We start from the raw sequence: 19984 nt of genomic DNA, 5'->3' as shown, positions 1-19984 counted from the left end.
CTAAGAATGAGTAGAACAGCTTTCTTGTTTCTTGTCATCCTCAAATACCTGGCAACTTGGTAAAGAAACAGAGGAGTCAGATACAGTGTGTAGTCAATGAGACCACTGAGCCACGGTCTGTCTGTCCACTGAGGGAGGCAGCTTCCTTACTGCCTTTACAGGAACTGAAGAATATCAGCTTAAGAACTTCTTCCAATAAATTCAGAGCCAGTTCTCAGGAGCTGTGTGCAGAGCAGTGGCATTCCTGAGGCCCTGTCTGCCTTGAAGCATGCCTGTCTTGCAGAGAGAGACTGCAGAACAGTGGATAACACAGAAACATGCAGGAGGGCTGCACTAAAAAGAAGAAAGCAAGGAGATCAAGCAGAGTTTTGTTCTCTATCTCTGCAAGAGCAGAGATTTTGCAAAGAAAAAACAAAGCATGGCTCCTCGTAAGAAACAGGCTATATCCTATGCTGGAAAACTTCCCCTTTGCCTCCACATCTTCCCTAGGAAGCCATCCACAGCTCCCTAACTAGTGACCTTTGTGCCCTGGGCACTCTGCCCTATGGGACTCACCAGCTAAAGCTGTGTGCCTGCCCACAGCTGGACCTCCATCACTCAACCATCCCCCTCTCCCCCCACTTCTGCTGGACTATTGGGGAACTATGTTTGCTTGTGGGATGAAATACAAAGGAGGAAGCTATGCCAAGCATTTACCATCAATTCCTAGAATCATCCGTGAATAAAACATTAGACTAGTAAGTTAATAGTTCATTCAAATAACACAATTCCTATCTAAAAAAGGCAGTTCCTTAATTTAAACTCCTTAAGCTCTCAATTCCAAGTTCTGTGCAAACCCAAGGCAGCTCAGCGCAGCTTATCTGATTCAGAGAGAGGGAGGGAAGGAAATACATGCATACACACGCTCTTTATGCCATTCACAATCTGCATATGGCATATCCTCCTGCTGGTAATAATTCTAATCTACTCATGTAAAACCTCCTGAAATAGCGTTATCCTTCAGCAGGATGAGATAAAAATAAGACATGCCAGACGCACGTTTCACACAGCAGCAGTACAGATTCACACCCATTGATGTGGAAATCTAAAAGTTTTGATGCCACAGGGAAATGTTGGCTGGACCAGGACATCACCTGCTGCCTTCTTTCCATCGATCACTGACACTGAGGGTTGGCTGTCTCTGTGTGGGGGGCACTTTCAGTGCTAATGGTTTCAGAATAAGCATCAATGATCGCATTCAAAACAGCACCTGAAGATAATTTGAAAGGTGTAGTAGCAGAAAATTAAACCCTGTAAGATACTGTCTGACAAATTAAAAGACATAATTGATTATATTAGCTCATTTTCAAAATTAAGTGCTGCTAATTGCCAGAGACAGTATTTATTTGATGCAGCCACTGTATCTAACCAGCTGATCTAAGTTTACATTATTGACAGGCAACTGTGCCAACGTTGCCAAATGCTTGTTCTTTGTTTTGCCCATGATTTGTCTCCTGGAGACACAGAACAGCCATGAGGTGGTCTCTGACCTTCCTATTACAATTTCCACTTGCAACAGAAGAAATTTCTGTGTGCTGGCACGTCAAAGGGTTAAACATGCCTTAACACTTCTGCAAGTTCACAAGAGGGCGTTGATCTGGAATGCAGGCCTGTGTTGTGATGGACAGCTGATGGACAGTACTTGAGGAAGAAATTATTTCAGTTTGGGTGCAAGCTGCTTTGTCCAACCTGATATTTTGATCATGTTTGCAACACCAGGCCCAGAAATGTGGGACCAACAGGAACGGTTTGAACTTCACCTTGTGCAGGTCTCCCTCAGCCCAATGGAAACATGGAACTTCTCCATTGCACATCTGTGCCGACGCAGATAATGTTTTTCCAACTGCTGAATTAACTAATTAATAATATCCTGAACTAGACTCATTATGCGTTCAGCGTACATGAGGGTTCCCATGAATGTCTGGGAAAGAAAGAAAAGAGACTCCCTAGAGGACAATCTGCAGCCAGGAGGACATTATCTGCTCCCATAGAGCATCTCCCTAGTGAAAAAGAATCTGTTGTCTTTTGTGCCCAAACCAGGAGTGTCCTAAACGAAGGAAGTCAATTGTTGACAATATGACAAGAAATATGGATTAAGTTTATAACGGTGTTTAGAGCACTGGGGGATGAATTAGCCTAATTGGTGTATTAGTCTCAGTTACACAGAGTAATCACTGCAGGCTGTCTCTGTTTTCATTAGAAATTTAATTAAGTTTATCAATGTTTGGCTTCTTTGGCCTTGCTTTCCACCATCTTCACATGCTCTCCTTCCTTTAATCAGTATTTTCAGTGTGGTGGGATGGGTTTATTGCTTTATTTCAGACAAATACCAATTGTTTTCACTTGACACAAGTCTGTCCTCTCATACTTCAAAGCAGGTGAGGTCAAGGATATTTTTGCTGCTTCTGCTGCCGAAATAGTGCTCACTGAAGGGACATCAAGATTCCAAGCTCTAGAACTTCATCTAAAGACATACCTACACTGACCATGACTGTTTCCAGGAGCACAGAGACAGCGTTGGCTCTGAGTTCTGTCCGTGGCGTTGCTCCTCACACATTTCTTACTGTGATGTACCACCACCAGCAGCTCAAACTCTGCTCTCCCACCCTATTCTACCAACACTTGACTAAAGATCTGAAGACCAGTTTTTAAACCAGTAGAGGTTGGTGGCTGTAGAATAAGGCTTACAGATGGTCAAATGGAACAAGCCATGCCATTCTCCAATGCAAAGCAACAGAGATGCATCTTCCAGTGCATTGGCATCAGGGCAAATTGCTTTGTTAACTCATCTCTTAGTGAACATCCTCTCACTTTATCACCACAGCTTGAAATAGAAAACATACTTGACATTGGTTAACATTTGTCATTAGAGCAAGAGGTTGCAACAGTGGCTGCATGCCTCCTGCATTGTCTAAATTAATCCACTGAGGGATATTGAACCACTTAATCATGGTGGAAACTTACTGCCTTGGAAAGGCACGCTTTCCCCTCATTAGATTTAATATATTTCTCATTATACAAATCTGCCAGTGCAACAATAAGTCTTGTTCATAAATCAGTTTGCCCTTTTGCTTCGCAGTCTCAAAAAACTTTCATCAAACAAGACATAAAAGGGACCTGTAAGATGGGAGGTCAGAGCAGCCTTAACCAGATATTAATATCTATTCATTAAGTTTATTTTAATACCACGTTTTAATAGCTTCTGTGAAATAATTATGGGTCCTTCCTTTCTCTCCCCCTTCGTGTTGGTATTTTTATACCTCAAAAATAAAAGGGAAGAAATGAATAATTACATCATTGGTTTTTACGGTTTGTTTTATAATAGAATCTGGAAAGGCCAAAAAGGTGTTTGGCCTCCTTGTGTTTGGTGCTGCAGATTAGAGCTGGCTGCTGACCATTCTAATCTCATTTCTTAACATTTTTATGGAAGTTTTTTTTGGGAGATCTTCCCTTTAAATAATTGTATTTCAGCACAACATCATTTGGCAGTTGCCAACGGTATTCTGTTCTGAGATGGCTGCATTTGCTCATAGCTTTTTCAGTTTTTGTTTCATGACATCATATCAGTTATTCTACACTATCTGGGACCAAGACATTACGAATTGCAGCACAGCTGCACCCTAAAATATCACAGTGGTTTCTACAATGGGCTCCTTGAGTTAATTGTTTGTTGGTGATACAGTACCAGGCAAGTTCTCAGCTAAAACAAGAGTTAAGAAACTCCGATTCTTCAGAACCTACTGCCACAATTCCAAGTGTTTCTTTCTAAGATGTTTCTTCTACTTCTTAACCATTCTTAATGCTTAGCTGCATGAGCTACTTGTGTCACAGTCTGCTGAGATGCCATCTCCCTTACCTATTTTACTTCCTATGTTTCCTGGGGGAAAAAAATATCCTTTTATTTATCTCAACCTTCCTCTGTTATGCATGGACAAGTTATGGGCTGCTTCCATCTTCATGAGTCATTTATCTCTAGATTTACTGCCCAATTCCATCTATCCTGTGGCCTTGTAGGCAGATGGGCTCACAGTGCAGCTCTTCAGAGGAGCCTCAGTGGAGCTGTACACAAGCTGCCCTTCTCTCTACCCCAACTTTAGAAAGTCAGGTGTGCAACAGGTCCTTTCAGCACACGGATGCCACAGCTACTGCAAGACTCTCCCTGAGCTTCATTCATATCATCAAGGCTGAACAAATCGGAAGGACCTTTTAGGTTTTGTTAGTATATGTTAGTATACACAAGATGTATGCCTAGGAACCTGCAAGGGGAAAGGCTTCTTTTCAATACAGCAGCAGCAGTTACTGCTCATCCATTTCTTCCTATTTTTCTTCTTCATCACTTCCTACAGAAGAATACTTACATTCTAATGTTTGTGGAAGTGCCTTGCACATCCACATGCTTGAGATACCTGAAGCCTTTCAGTTTCTGCCATTATATCAATTATCACTCTATACATTTGACATATGCTTTCAATTTTCCACTTTCTTTCTCCTTCCTCAGGTTCTTGGTTCTTCATTTATGAGTATTTGCCCCAATTTTCCCTACACATCTGCTCAACAGCTGCAATTCCTCAGTCTCAGATGCACTTCAGCTCAAGCTGGTAATTACAGACAGGGAAAAAATATCTAGTGTATCATCTGTATGCATCTCCCTATGAGTCCAAAGGTGGCCCATTACACTTCACTAAAGGAAAATGTTTAGGGTAGCCTCCATCTTCTATTTTCTGTCCTTAATTTCAAGGCTTTTGTGCTGACAGATTTGTTTGTAAGACTTAAGGTCTATTCGACCATCTCTATGCTTAATGCTCCATGTCAGAGATTCCTTTGAAAGTTCATTATTGGCTTTAATAAAACAAACAAACAAAAAAAAAACTTTAGCAAGTGTTCCAAGATGCACATTCCCACATTTCTAGCTCTTGAAAAGCTCTGTAATTCTGCAGTTTGTGCCACACCTCTTTTTACTAAAAGGTCCTCAGAAGAACCCAAGTAGTTCTTCCTTTTCACACCACTTGTATTCTCATCTCTTCACTTTCCAGGCTTTAAATTACTTCTCCTACACATTTCAGATACATTCTTCCCCCCCAATCCCTTCTTTTCTTTAATCCCTAAATGATACCTCCTGCAGGGGGGGTACTGAAGGATAACTATATGGCAGCAAGCAAAGACTTGACGACCCATGTGTTTTAGCAGGGGCATGAAGCCTGGACAACGGTTTGCAGTGCACAAGGAGGGAGGGGAAAATGGGGAGGAACTGAGCTGCAGTTTTGACCAGAAGTCTGAAGCCATGTTCTGCTGTCAAAGGCACCGTTAGGGAAGTTAGCACAGAGCAGCAGAACAGTGGGAGTAGAAAAAAATCTCCCTTGCTCAGAAGGGTTTGTACATTTTAAGTGACAGTTTGAGATGTTACACTGAAAATGCTCGACTGAATCCTGCATTATCTTTTTACTGTGGTTGCGATAAAAAAGGCTGGTGAACAGAACATCCCAATGATCCTAACATTACAGTTACTGGATCACAAATTTAAGGCTTGTACTTCTAATTAAAAGCAATTAGATATAGCACATGGTAAATATGCAGTATGTTATCACTCACAGTCTCTTCTAGGACTACTTAGAGCAATTCTACACCAGACAGAAAGCACGTGTTGTAGTGCCTTGTGCACCTCTCCCTTCGTAACGATGAAACACTATGACTTGTATCCTCGTTAGGGACTTCATATGCTCCACTCATAGTAAAAACAATGGGAAAAAAAACACATGAAGACTTCCCAGGAAAATAACAGCTAGGTTTAAACAAGAAACAAGCAGAAAAACGGTATTAGTAAAAAAAAGCAGTTTCTGAAGAAGGATGCACTGTGGAAGTTTGCCCTCCCTGTAACACCTGAGCCCCACTAAGGAGAGCCAAACACCTTCAAGCAGCTGTGCCAGTGGCACAGTGTACCTCAGTGTCAGCAGCCCAGAGCACCAGGATGAAAGTGAACAAGCCTTCTTACCCCAGCAATGCCCCAAGAAGGCATTGCAAAGCCACTCACCATCACATGCCATGCTTTGATGAACAGATTTCCCCAAAGCATCTGGCGGCTCTTCTTAAGGCATCAGAACTCACATGGCAGAGATGCATACGGTTACTTTACAATTTCAACATTGACGACGACTCCAGGGGTGCTCAAGAGCTGAGCTGCTTCTCTCAGGAATACCGGACAGTGGTGAATAATGGATGTTTGTGGCTTATTTTTGATACCCTACTACTACAGTTATTTTTGTCCTTCCGAAGTGTGGTGGCAATTCAGTAATCTATTGACTTGCCTTTATTTTTTTTTTTCTTCCATAAACGTCCTGCTTGCTGGATGCATAATTTAACTCCATGCATAAACTGTGAGCTCTTTGCTTTAGCAACGGCTGCAATTTAAGCGTAACCTCAGCAGAAAGCCCTTCTGTGCCATCTCCCTGTAAAGTGCAATTTAGCCTGCGTGTGCAATCTTCCTCTCTACCATTCTAATCGGGGAACTTGTTTCTTCAGTAACCATCGCAGAGCTTTGCTCAAAGCACTGCTTTTATGCAGGGTTGGGTTTGTTCCCCTTTCCTCTCCCCACCACACATAAATGAATGCTCTTGAGGAAGCAATTACAGCCACGTTGTTTTCCTGTGGGAATGTCACCACAATGCAGTGTTCCTTCATCTGAGGGTTGGAGCGTGATAACAACAGCAGAGAGAGCAAAATGATGCATCAGAAGGACCTCAAAGGGCTGAAAGCTCCGCAGTATCTGAAGGAAGCATGTAAACAGGGGGGGAATGGCTGTTTGCAAGGATGGATAATGATAGGACAAGGGGGAATGGTTTTAAACTGAGACAAAGAAGGTTTAGGTTGGATATTAAGAGAAAGATATCAGGAGGATGTTTTTCACCCAGAGGGTGGTGAGGCACTGGAACAGATTGCCCAAGGAGGTTGTGGATGCCCCATCCTTGAAGCCATCCAAGGCCAGGCTGGACGTGGCTCTGGGCAGCCTAGCCTGATGGTTGGTGACCCTGCATGAAACAGGGGATGGGAACCAGATAAAATTGTAATCCTTTTCAACCCAGGCCATTCTATGATTCGCTGTGCCTTGTGGCTCTTGCTGGAGGACAGAGCACACAGCTCAGGCTCTGCAGCACACCTGGGCAGAGCTACCATCTCTACTGCTAGAAACATCTGAGCGTGACACCAGCATAGCAGCGTATAACCAATGAATAGACAGATGTTACGATTAAGAAATATACAAGAGAGTGTAGCTAAGCAGGTTATTAAAAAAAATAAAATAGAGAGCTTACCCTTATCCTAGGCTCCCCTAGAAAACTCCAAAAGAAAGAATCTACAAAAAAAATCCTTCCCTACTGATAGTCAGCTCTTAAATGGGTCTAGGAGGGGTGGAGCCAGGCTCCATCCCTTCTGGCAGCAGCAAAGGTAAATTGCCTTCACCTGTGCTCCCAGGGCTGCCTCATTGCTCACCTCAGGTGATCAATCAGAGGTTCAGGCTGTCATTCAGCAGTTCCCATGCAGGCACGAAGAAGCAGGCATGGCTCATTGCAGCACCGAACACACAAGGATTGCTCCACCCGTAGTGCAAACAAGCTCACGTGCATCCCTTGTATTACATATGTAAAGGTTCTCCTGGACGGCACAGGTATTCAGTGCTTTTTCCTGAAGTCAGCACAGCATTGAGGAGGGGCTGTGGGGGGGGGGAAGGGGGCAAAGGGGGCAAAGGGGGCGGGGTCTTGAGGGTGTGACCGTTGGGGGCGTGCCCATATTCAAATCGAGGCGGCAGCAGTTTGAATCCTGTGGTGAGGGGCTGCATGGGCTGAGTCCCAGCTGTGGGGGGGAGAGGAGAAAGAGCAGCTCAAAGGGAGAGCTTTGTAAGTTGGAGGATGGCTGAGGTGGGGTTTTCTGAGAGGAAATGGGTGTAACTGAGTAAAATTGATGTGTTTTTTGTTTTTTTTTTTTTTTTTTTTTTTTAATAATTATTTTTCAGGTGCAATAGATAGCTTCAGCACTACAGTGCTTGCCTATTGCAAGTGCTGCTGTAGGGCATGGAAACAGCAGCAGGATTGAGGTCTGTGTGTCTGGCAGCTGGTGCAGTTGGGTTCCTTAATGGAGTTATGCAACTTTAGTAAGGATGAGTAACTTGAGCACTCCCAATTGAAATGAAGGAAGAAGCAAAGCAGCTTGGCTGCCATTTTGTGAGTGAGGTGGAGGGTGGTGGCGCTGGGGGCTGTGCTCACTGTGAGAGCAGCTCTGCACCAAAACCAAGGGCTGTGGAGCCAGGATCTCTGCTGGCTTTGAGATCGCCTCCTGCTTGAGCATTGGAGCAGCTGAATCCTGTTAGATGGGGATTTAGGATCGTGCTGCGTTTTGGCTGAAGTGCTGCATAGTGCTGCTCTGGGGCATCCTTCCCTTTGAGGCACTCTGAGGGGCTCTGTTTGAGAGATAAGTCATGCTCACATTTCTTACTCCATTCCTTCTGAGGAAGGGAGTAATCTTTCTTTCTTAACAGAAGCTTTGCCCTAAACCTGTATTAAAATTTCTAGCCCCGAGTCCTGTTGGCAGCTTTTCAGCAGCAGAGCTGTGCAGGCCGTTGTAAAAAAAGGGGAGAGGGAAGAAAACCCCTCAGAACAACCTTCAAAATCCACCATCAATACAAAGGTTATGCAACTCAAAGGCTGTGCGGCGGGGATTGGGAGTTACTCAAATGTCTAAGCTGACTATTGAAAAGCTTGTTGTGCCAAAGACCACAGGAAGATGCTACCTTTCCCCAGCATCCTGGGAATAGCAGAGATTGTAAGAGCTCATTTCTCTATCTGATATTTCCTGACCTTTGCAGCCTGCTCTATATGAACAGAAAAGATCAAGCTAAAGACGTGGAAGAGCTCTCAGATGAGCAGGTTATTTAGTCTAAAAATCCTGTCGCATCTGAGCTTTATCTCATGCTTTAATATAGCTCTAAGCTTGACTTTGTCACTCTGGTTCTACCTGTCTTTTCTGTTTTGTTAGTTCTAATTGACCTAGAGCCTATAGCAGTGCTTGAAATGGAAAAGAGTGTTTGATTACTGCTGGGTTTTGCCACTTCAGCCTATAGAGAAGTGATTTAAAGCAGAAAATCTGTGGTAGAGGTGGTTGGGGAAAGGCTTTCATCATTGTGGAAATCTGTTAAAGGGGGAGGGAGGTAAACTGAAGTGAGAACACCCAAATATTTGAAAAGTGGAGGGGGGCTCAAATGTAACTGCTGTGTGCATTATTTTAATCTGCAATTTTCTTCCTGCTTTTTAGTTTGGTTGAAAGTAGGAGTGAAATTCAAAGGCATCATAAGGAAAAATCAATGTCTTTCTTTGAGTAAATGGCAATGTTGTGACTTCAATAAGGGCATTCTGTATAATAATGTAGAAGTATAGCTGATATTTCAATATTTGTGTAATATTTCAGAACTGTTTGCAGATGGTTCTTCAGAACACAATGTCAAAATGTAAATATTTTGTCAAGGCAAAGTTGGCTATTCCTTTAGTGCTTGTCTCTGCCCAGGCCACTCTTCACACAGCTGAAATGCTTTGGTGTGAGATACCTTCTTTCAGCTGTTTCCAGTTGACACTTGTCACCATAGCATTGCCCATGGAGTGGATGGGTAAAGAGCTGTGGCTCTCAGCAGCTCCCTAGCTTCACCTAATGTCCAGCTCCAGCACTATCAGTGTCAAAACTTTCATTGTCGCAACTTTGCTGCTATCAGAAGTTTATGCAAAGTGTTTTTTTTTTTTTTTAATGCTGCTACTTTTACCAGCTTCTTCCATCCAGGTGCATGACTTCTGTTAGCAGAATGTTATTGCTTCCAGACGTGGCGCAGTAACTGTACTTCCCTGCTTGTCATGGGCCTCTGCCAGCAGTGGGTGCCTCACATTTGGACTCCATCGTTGTCTCCATTCTGCCAGGGCCTGAACTGTGCGCTGTGCAACACAGGGCTGCGACCCTTTGTTGGAGAGGAGGAAAGCTGTTACACAGGAGGTCTCCTGTTGACCCGTTAATAGAAATATTGTCTTCAATTGCTTTCAAGTGACACACTCTGTTAAGCTGAGATATTTTTTTTTCCTGTTTCCTCTTAGCCAGTATTTCACTTTGCTCTTTCTCTCTGCAATGAGCTTTGACTTCTCCTGTCATTACAACCAGCTTGCTCCTTCCAGGCTTGGCCAGGAAAGGCAGTGAGGGCGGTGGGGGTTCCAGCTGTGCAGCCAAGGCTGTGTGAGGGATTTGTCATTGTTAGAGACAGTTTTATATTTCCTTAATGCAGTTAGCTGTTCGGATGCTGGTGGGGCCATTTGTCTTATTTAGTAAGGCTTTAGTTCTGGGCACGTAACATAGATTCACTGCTAGGGTGATGCTTATGGGTGTTTCATGCTTTTCACCATAGGTTTTGTAGCTGACTAGTTAGGATTTAATGCTATCAATGTCAGTAATCGTAAAACTAACGGGACTGATAACTTTTGGCTCCTTTGAGCAGCATGATGGCTAGCAACTGCATCTCCTATCCTTGTAGGCATTAGAATAATGATAGTACATAAGTATTTTACTTCATTGATATCGGTACTGAATAACAGTAAACAGCAAAAGATGTAATACTTGAGGCGAGGAAAAAAGGGATGCTTTGTGTTGGCACAGAACAAAGAGTCGAATTCTGACTCTTACAGTGCTGGAATTGCATCAACATCTCAGTTCTATACTGCTCAAATCTCCCTAAATTACCTAAACCACACTGTACTTGAAATAGCCTGGTAAGGTATTGCGATGATGTGGGACCAAACATTGCTGGAAAAACTTAATAATATCATGTTTAAGAGTCAGGTTTGCCACCTGAAGGAGCGTCTCCATTATTTAAACTTTAAACTGCTTCCGAGATAATTTACTTCAATCAAACTCCATTTTTATAGCTATGTGCAGCTTATGGCTGGAGGTAAAACAAGGGGTGTTAAAACCTGCCTTTTTTTTTTTTTTTAAAGCCCAATGTTAATTACAGATCCTTAAGGTTGCTAGGAAACCCTATCTTAAATGGATATACAAGTAATCAGGCTAGATGCTGATATGAGAGATGCTGAGGAGATTGTCTTAGTCCTCCTTTCCTGAGCGTGATGGGAGATTGATTTATATGGAGCCATGTCAGCTTAGGGTTTAGAAAAGTCATTCTTCTTCCAAGTGTACTGGAAATGCAGTAAGGGGTGGAGAGAACTTTGCCTTTTGTCACATCTGTTTTGTAAAATGGGCAATGCTGACAGTACCCCCATTAAAACATCTCCCTTATTTCTTACTCCTGCCAACCTCCTTGACGGGAAGTTTGGGGACTTTTAAAGACTTGTATTCCTAATGAAGGACAGTAAGGCGTGCTGTTGTGGTTTTTTCCTTTTTCTTCTTTTAAGGGAAGCATGGCTTGCACTGCTCTAAATCAACAAGTTTATACAGTTCCATCCTAAACCAGCAGTAGCAGAATATGCACCTGTGTGCTGTGACTGTACCAAAATCAGGTGTTGCCTGTCTCTGTTCAGCAGTGAACAAAAATCAGGAGCATGGGGAGGAAAACAACCTAAGCATCATTAACAGCCTGAAAAAACAGGATAGGAGAAAGGATGTGTTCTATCTGCTAATCCCACGTTCTGGATTCTGTTGGAAATGCTCTTTTGTACGCTGTGTGCTTTTATAAATAAGTGGGCATCATTTGCTTGTTGCAAGCTCTGGCAGAAATTAATGCTGCAAAGTGGTTTATGTAGCTGTACCCTCTATTCATGCAGCTTACGTTCACTGCTGGGGCAAGGCAGCTGGGAAGGTCGGATGCTGAAGATGACAGCTACAGGAGGAGGTTGTGTTGAGTGGTAAAGACAGAAGTTAGAGGTATGCCAGATATCAGCTCTGATGGAAGCACCTTCCAGCTCCTCTGTTTATTATGAGTTAAAGACAGAGAGGAGGATGGCTCAGCAGTTTAATTCCACTGACATTTTTTTGTCGCAGGACAGAAATATCAATGAGATGGAGGCAGGTTGGAAGTCTCAATAGCTGGATATTGATTTGAATTTCTTTGGTAAAACTGGAACCAGAGCATTGACAAAATAAACATACCTTGTGCAGCAAATAGTTTATTGATGATCTGCTTGCAGTGAAGTCATGGAGTCGACCTTACTGCCTTTTCTTACAGGATTTCTCTGACTGCAGTGTTGAAAGGGCAGAAATAATACATTAATTTCATGTTAGAGCTGGGGGAATTACCTCTTTGGGTTTGTTTGTCATGTCAGCTTTGTTAATTACCCAAAGAGCTTTCTTGATGGTTATTATTAGAGGCAATTTTATGCTTTCAAGCTCTGGAGACCAAACCTCTCTTAACAAAAAAAATATATGGTTCTGTTTATACTGCTCTCTGACCTGGGATTCTATTAATGTGTGTATGTGTCCAGGGAGTAAGTGGTCCTTGTAGGGAGGGAACAAAATAAAGAATATTCCCAGCATGTATCTGGAATGAATGCTCAATTAGAAAGATGCTGGCTAGAAGTATAATCTGCTGTTCCCTCTCTAAGTAGTAAACTCTTAGTCTGGAATAGCTGTACCAAAGGCTTTGGACAACAGTTTACCACTTTAAAAAATAAATGGCTGATGCAATCCTGTTTACATCATCCCTCTGAAAAATCAATCATTCTTCTTAATATCAGGAACTTCTGATGTTGTGGGGCTTCTTTTTTTTGTATCTGTTCTACATCACCAGTAGCAGCCGTGCACAAAGGCTCACCTGTTAATGCTGCAGATAAACGTGCACTTAGCACGTGCTGCTGCAGAAAACATTCTTTAACATTTGCTGGAGAGGTGCTGTTCCCTGGGCAAGGCAGATGTTTCTGTTATGCACCCAACTACTCAGTCCCCAGGGGGAGATCCTGGAAGGAACTGCACAGCATCCAGAAATAGTGGCACTATCTACGGTCTGCCTCTACTTAAAACAAAGTGGAACTACTATTTCTCTAAGGCCTATGGTGAACCCAAAGCCTTCAGGGAGGAGCAGTGCCCAGCGCTTGGGAACCACAAAGTGGAACAGAGGGCTTCTGTTGGGTTCAGAATTCCTGAATGCTGTCTGCTGAGGGGCTTTGTGAGATATATGTCAGCAGAAGGCAGCAGACCAAAGCATTGTCACATCACTGCTCCAATTCCAGATGATCAGAGCCTTTTATAGCCAAAGATCCATGGGGAGGAAGGGAGGAGACAGGAAAAATGCACTTGACCACATTAAGTCCCAGGCTTTCTCATGTTTTATCTATTCTAGTTACTGACTTATTTTTCTACTCTGAAGCTAATAGTCTTGTAGCCACTTGTAGCAGGATTTCAATGGCTGATCAATAATTCTGGGGGCACTGCTGCCTTCTAATGGCACAAGGCATGTGTTCACAAGTGTCTGAGGGGGGAGCACATGGGGGAAAGGCTTAATGCCTTAACTTACCTCAATGATTAGACCAGGGAGAAAAGGCAAGCTCTCATGATTTACCTAACCTTTCTGCTTAGCCAGGCTGATTTAGAGCTGTTTGAATGGAAGAAGAAACATGGTTTGAGCTAAGAGAGGTTGGGGAACACAGCTAACTTCGCTAGCAAGCTGACCAATAGGTTTATGCTGGTGTAGATGTAAAGAACAAAAACAGCAGTAATGAAAGCCACCGTTATAAATCTGCTCCTTATTGCTTACAGCTTCAGGCTGACTTAAAATCAACTTTTATTAGCTCCATATTAGGGGATTGTTTCCTCTGGACTTGATTACTAGGATGGATATATTTGAAATGTGCATTTCCATATAGATAGGACTGCTCTCATAACCCTGCTGCATTCCTGAAGAGGCAAAGGAGTTCACCAAGGCTGATTGCTTTTAAAGGAATAGTTGCAACACAGGTCAGGGAGGATGTGGAGGTGAAGCATTAGGAAGGAAAATGTTATCTGGAATGAGTCTACTAAACATTGTTCTGTAATTGCACGGAGTTTTATTTCTATTAGACTAATGATTACAGGCACTGTCTGAGATCTGAGTGCTGTTACACTGAGTCTCACCTTTTGATGAGTAAAGAGATGTGGACGAAAGAACACTGTTGTCCCATTCCAGAGAATAAACTTAAGCAGAGATGATATTTTCCTACAGCTTTGTGAAGGGATTAAAGCTGTTTAATGTGCTTTGAGCAAGCCAAGAAAGCTTATTCTTACCCCTGGCAAGCTGAGGCTGCCACATGAGGGATAGTTTCTACCCTTTTAAAGTACTGTGAGAAAGATGCTGCTTTCCAAAGCTGTGGAACACTGCAGCCTAAAACATTTAAGGGCAGTCTACCTATGGCAGACAGTGATGCATCTCCTGGGCCTGCTGTGTGGTATACTGCATACAGAACTGCAGTTTTGGGTTAGGTGAACCTGCATAACGGTGTAGGGGAGAGCATGAGGTTTGCTTTTCCGTTCTTGCTTCAAAGCGTGGCATTTCACATCTTGCAGCACTCAAGAAGAAAAATATCTGGGTGCTTTTTTTCCCCGACTTATTTCATGGGATGTTTTCTGACTCTGGTAAAGGGAATTCTTATGGAAATCAGCTGGGTTTGAGATCTTCTGGGTTTGTTTGCTCAGTGATGAGACTGCTCTAATCCTGCTGCAAATTGTAGCTCCCAGCTGCTGTGAATGGAGTTTCCAATGTTTCTATCACTAGCAGAGTAGTAGACCTCTGGGTGAACTGCTTTACCATGGAGTCTTTTGTCTGCTTAAAAAAATAAAAAAACTCAGTTCTTTAATGAAACTTTGACATCTGCATACAAATAATGTCCCACAGCACGTGTCAGATTCCCTCTCTTCATATGTAACCCTTGCTACAAACACCTCCAACCCTAATGTTTTTAATGACAAGTGGAAAATTGCTCTATTAGCAGAACAAGGAGAAGTTAATTCCTTCCAGCACCAGTTGCTGTTTTTTAAGGCCGTGGAAACTTGGAATTGAATATGCAATAACAGATAGAAGAGGACTGAGTACAATCATGTAAAAGCCAAATTACTCCAAATTGATTTTTGCCTTCCCTCTTGCACTGATTTTGTACCTATTTGATATTGCAGAACTGTGCTGACTTTGAACGGGAATTAATGTCAAAGATGCCCCTGAAGTCCAAAGCTGGAATTCAGATGAAAGGCTTCTACAATGTGTTTTGGTGAGTGGTGATGCTTCTGCCCCCTCTGGAGGAGCAATGCTTATCCCTCTGAGTTAGTGCTAGCCTACTTAACCCTTTCAAATGGCCTCAACAGCTTGATTTGTGCCCTTTTGTGCAGGGGTTACAACACACTGGACTTGCTGACCTTACAGTCCCTTTCAATTCTGTGTGTTCAGAGATACAGAAGCCCAGGAGCTGCAGGCCCTGAGTGTGTTCCCTAGGTTGCAGCAGTGGCACAGCAGGAGGCTGTCATGCTTTTGGGTGTTGTTTGTTACTGAGTGTTAGCAAGTGAGTGTGTCGCTCTTTGGTAGGTAACTGTGTGACCTACCAGTTGTGTTTTGAGACTTGCATTTTAGGTAGGTCTCTGACTGTATCAGATTCAGCACATAAACACCAAAGTAGGCTTGCAGGAAACTCATTTCTGGCTCTTGCTGGAATATGCCAGGTCCTCAGATTTCTTTGAACTGAGTTTTTTCACGTATATTCAGTTCATTCTCTGTGCTGAACTTTAGGACAGAGCCGTGTGATGCACCTGTAGCAGAGCAGGAGGAAAGGAATTGTATCTAAAACATGGCTTGCACAAAGATATGCTTCCTTTGAAGCACTGACCTTTGTGTTGCTGGTCCTTTGCTGCCTCACAGCATCAAATATTCATTCCTCGGCTGTATTTTGATTGAGATAATGTGATAGAAGAAGACAAGGTGTTGCTTTAAGACAGCAAAATCACAGAGCTGTCTGAGAGGAAACTGCAGCTACATGGAGCTCTTCCTTCAGAAGCAGTTAGCAGGCACGTTTGGTGTGAAGAATAGGCTTTGGAAAAGCGGAGGGCATCCCAAGAAGAAATAGATTTATTGTGGAAGATGTGGTGCTTGGTTGGAAGATGTAAAATCTCAGTCCTTTTTGTACATAGAGAGAGAAAAAGCAATCTAATCTGCAAAACAGCAGGCTGCATAATAAACAGATACGGGTACATGACCTATGAACCCTGAAGTGTTGGCCACTCAGGCTGTATAATAAAAGGTTCTACCTATTTTATCTGGAATTATTGCTGATATAACAAACTGCAGGTAATAAACAGGCACAATGTAATACACTCACCTCTTTCTAGAGACGGAATTGTTATTTTTTCCTCCTGCTACTCTTGCCTTGCACTGTGCTACTGCAAAATGGACTGATTTTGATGTTGTCAGCTTAGCCAGGACAGTAAAGTCTGAGTGGTTTCCTTATGACAGCTGTTATGTGGCTGATAAGAGGAATTTCAGCAGTTACAAGGCATTCTCTGGTTTGAATAGCATCCTTGTTACCAAAACCATTGGTATAACCAAAATGTATGCCAACAAACCAGCTGTGTTATCTGCCTCCTTTCAACAGCTTCTGGGGTATCATGCTGGGATTTTGCTGGTACTGTGTATTTTCAGCTGGAAGAACTGATGGAGCAGGAGGACTTGTTGGCTGTCTCAGTGCTGAGAGTTAACCAAGGCCTGTGGTGTCTGGGCTGTCAGGCTGGTGCTTTCATGAGACCAGCACTGAAAGGCTCCTGTGCTTGATTTTCTTAATGCATGTTCTTTGTGGCAGCAGGGGTGCTGAGTTCACTCCCTGTGTTTACCACAGTTTCTGGAGTTAATCCCACCTTCACATACACTGGGGAAACCATAAAGGAGCAATTAAATAGAGCTAGGCACAGAGGAAGGAACTTCCAGTCATAGTTAATAGTTATATAAGCTGTTTCCCTTGGTAACTTCTTGACAGCTCAACTTAAAGAACGGACATGTAAAGAGACATTTGCCCTGACAGTTTTACAGGCTGTGAACTTGTAAGAACATCCCTGTCAGAATTGTGTATTTGGCCTTGATCACAAATAATTACACTGGACAACAGAGGAATGTTTATTAGGGTGCGTTCAGTGAACGACCTGGTCAGGAAACAACTAACTGCATCTGTCGTGGGAGAGAGCAGTCACTTTGGCAGATGAAAGCTTATGCAGGTTCTGCCTTGGGAGGGATGGATGGGGAAGCTCTTGTCACCCAAAGCTGATGGTGTTAAGTCATCACAGCAATCTTTCCAGGCTGTCTTTGAGATTCCGTGCATCTCTGTAAATGGAAAGTTTCTTGTATTTAAGGTGTTGGACTAATGATAGCATAGTGATAGGATTTAATTTTAGAATTTGACATGCCTTTATCATTGCAAAGAGGCTAAAAACCTTAAGCTTTCCGTCCTGAAGTCCTGCATATGCAAGGTAAGGATAATGTTCCTAAATCTGACTTTTGCATTAATATTTCTTGTTAAACCACAGCTTTGATTCTGAGCTGCCTTGCTGCTACTGTTTTTTTACAGTGGCACAACAGGGCCCTGAGCAAAGGGCCTGGAAGTGTTCTGAGATAAATAGCTTCACCAAGCAGTGTGAAGAAATCCTGAGGGAAGGGAAGAGTTCTGCATTCTTTAAAAACATCAGAGCAAACATCAGGGTTCATTTTGCTGAAACAGAATTTGAATAAGTCTGTTTCAGCTCACTGATCAATACAAAATCAACATGGGGATGGAAATGAATCAGTGGCACTCGATAGCAGTGGCCATCACCCATGCTGTTCTCATTCCCAAGTGCTAAAAGGAAAAGTGAACAGACAACAAATCAAACTGAGGGACGGATGTTCCCTGTTGGAGTCATAATCATCAACTGAATTATTTCTCAAAGGAACTTGAAGTTGAGCCTCACTGGAAGTTATAATCATGAAAATCTACAACAAGGCTTGTCTTAGTGCTGAGAGGTATAATCAACCCTTTATGGATTTTGGCAAAGCTCATCTTCTATCTCTCTTATATAAAGCTCATTATCAAAGGCTGCTCTGAAGATTCTTGATGGTGATCTGCTTTTTAACTGTTGAGGTGCTGCGTGTAGTGGAAATGCTGAGTCATGGCTTGAAGCAGTGATGGAGCACCTGGTGAGAAGGCAGGGCCAACCCAGGGGAGCTCAGCTGCATGCAATGCAATGCACTGATTGACCTGAAGGGCTGGAGCCAGGATCCACCCCTTCCCAGCCCTCATTTAAGGGTTGGCAGTGAAGGCAAGGGGATCTTGCTGGAGCTTCCTGTGTACCTGAGACCTTCTGAAGTCAAGCAGCTTCTTTCCTTTATTTCTGTGCCCACAGTTTTTTGCATTTGAGCAAATCCTCACTTGCTGCAGCCTGAGACCTTGCTGCTCTGCTTTCATTGCTGTGCTTTCCATTGCATTACAAAGTATTTGCTTCTCTACTGTGCATGTGGAAGTGGCTCCGCCTCAGCTGCCAGTAGTTGTCGGTTTCAAATATGTTTTAGGTTACCCGTTTGCTTCATGCTTCTGAACTCAACCCTAGGAAGCCAAAATGCAGTAAGAAGTGAATCTGAGGAAACTGTGCTGGGCTCAGGTTTTCTGCCAGTCTGACTTTGCAACTTGATCTTAGTGCTGAGGAACAGCACGGAGCCAAAAACGTGCTTTGTACTTGATGCAACTTAATGAAGGTCCCATGTGTTCAGTGATGTACAAATCTACTCTAACCCATTTGACAGTACTTAATTATTAGACCAAACTTGCTGTGCTCTCACTCTGGAAGTTTGTCTGATTCCATCCATTACATGCTGGAAGAAGTAATGCAGGGATGGTTTATCTGGAATCTCTGGTCCTTTGAATCCCTTCTTGCTTCTGGTTACAAAACAAAAAGGTATTCTCATGAGCTTGTGCTCAGTGAACTGTGCTGCAACTGTCTCATTTTCAGGCTTTCCTTTGACACAAGTGTCCTTTTTGGAATGTTTTCTGCTACAGCATCTGCTCTTTGAAACTGTTTTTTCTCTTCTTGCTGCTGTGTGACCTTTCATAGGAGGATGCCCTGATGGCGAGGGCTGCAGTCTGGTCCTGTGTCAAGGGAATCTACAAGCAGTGTTTGTCTCAATGTAGAAAAAGGACCTATGTGTTTAGAAGCTGATTTTCATTTACTTATGGACTTGAATGAAACTACTGTAACTCCCATACCTCTGTGTCATTTGGAGCCAGAACTTCAGAAGTGTAACTGGAATATTTCCTCTGGCTCCTGTGGGGCTCTGGCTGCCGAAGTTGACTCAGGGAGCACTCATTTGTGCCTGGTAGAAAAGCCATTTCCACTGAGGGGATGTTTATTCCAGAAATTGGGCAGGTAGTTCAGAGAATGAAATAGATGTTGCTTATTATTTATTACAGTGACATCCCCAAAGGCCGCAACTTGGAGGCAAGCAAGGCATCGCAAATGCAGTCAGTCTGTGGTCCAGCTGATGTCTCTGAGCTCCCCTCCTGCTTTAACCTCAAACCGTTTGATCTGGATGATAAATAATAAGCCCAGGAGAAAAGTACTGTGCGGCTCCATGGTAACTGGTGCTGGTATCAACTTATCAATGAAAACATCAAATGAGGTGGTAATTAAAAGTAGCTATTTTGTAAATGGAATTACAGCTGTTGTGATTGAAATTATTATTTCCTAGGGAGAAAACAGCAGTGAGTGTGGTACAGACCAGGGTACTCCTCAGGCTTGGAAATATGCTTCTCCCAAGGCTGTTTTTTTTGTCCTTCATTGCAGGATCTCTAATAGAAAAATCAAACTGCTGTTTCTTCAGCTGCTCTCTTTCACAGTTAGCCCTCTAGAAGAAAGAACAACTGAGACGTGGTATTTCCAAACTATTACACACAACTTCATGGAACATTGGGATTTTTCACACAAGAGAACCCACTAGCTGAATTTTATT

The sequence above is a fragment of the Tetrao urogallus genome (assembly GCF_951394365.1).
Source record: "Tetrao urogallus genome assembly, chromosome: 27".
Taxonomy (NCBI): Eukaryota; Metazoa; Chordata; class Aves; order Galliformes; family Phasianidae; genus Tetrao; species Tetrao urogallus.
The sequence above is the reverse complement of the archived record's forward strand: the minus strand, read 5'-3'. Positions refer to the sequence as shown.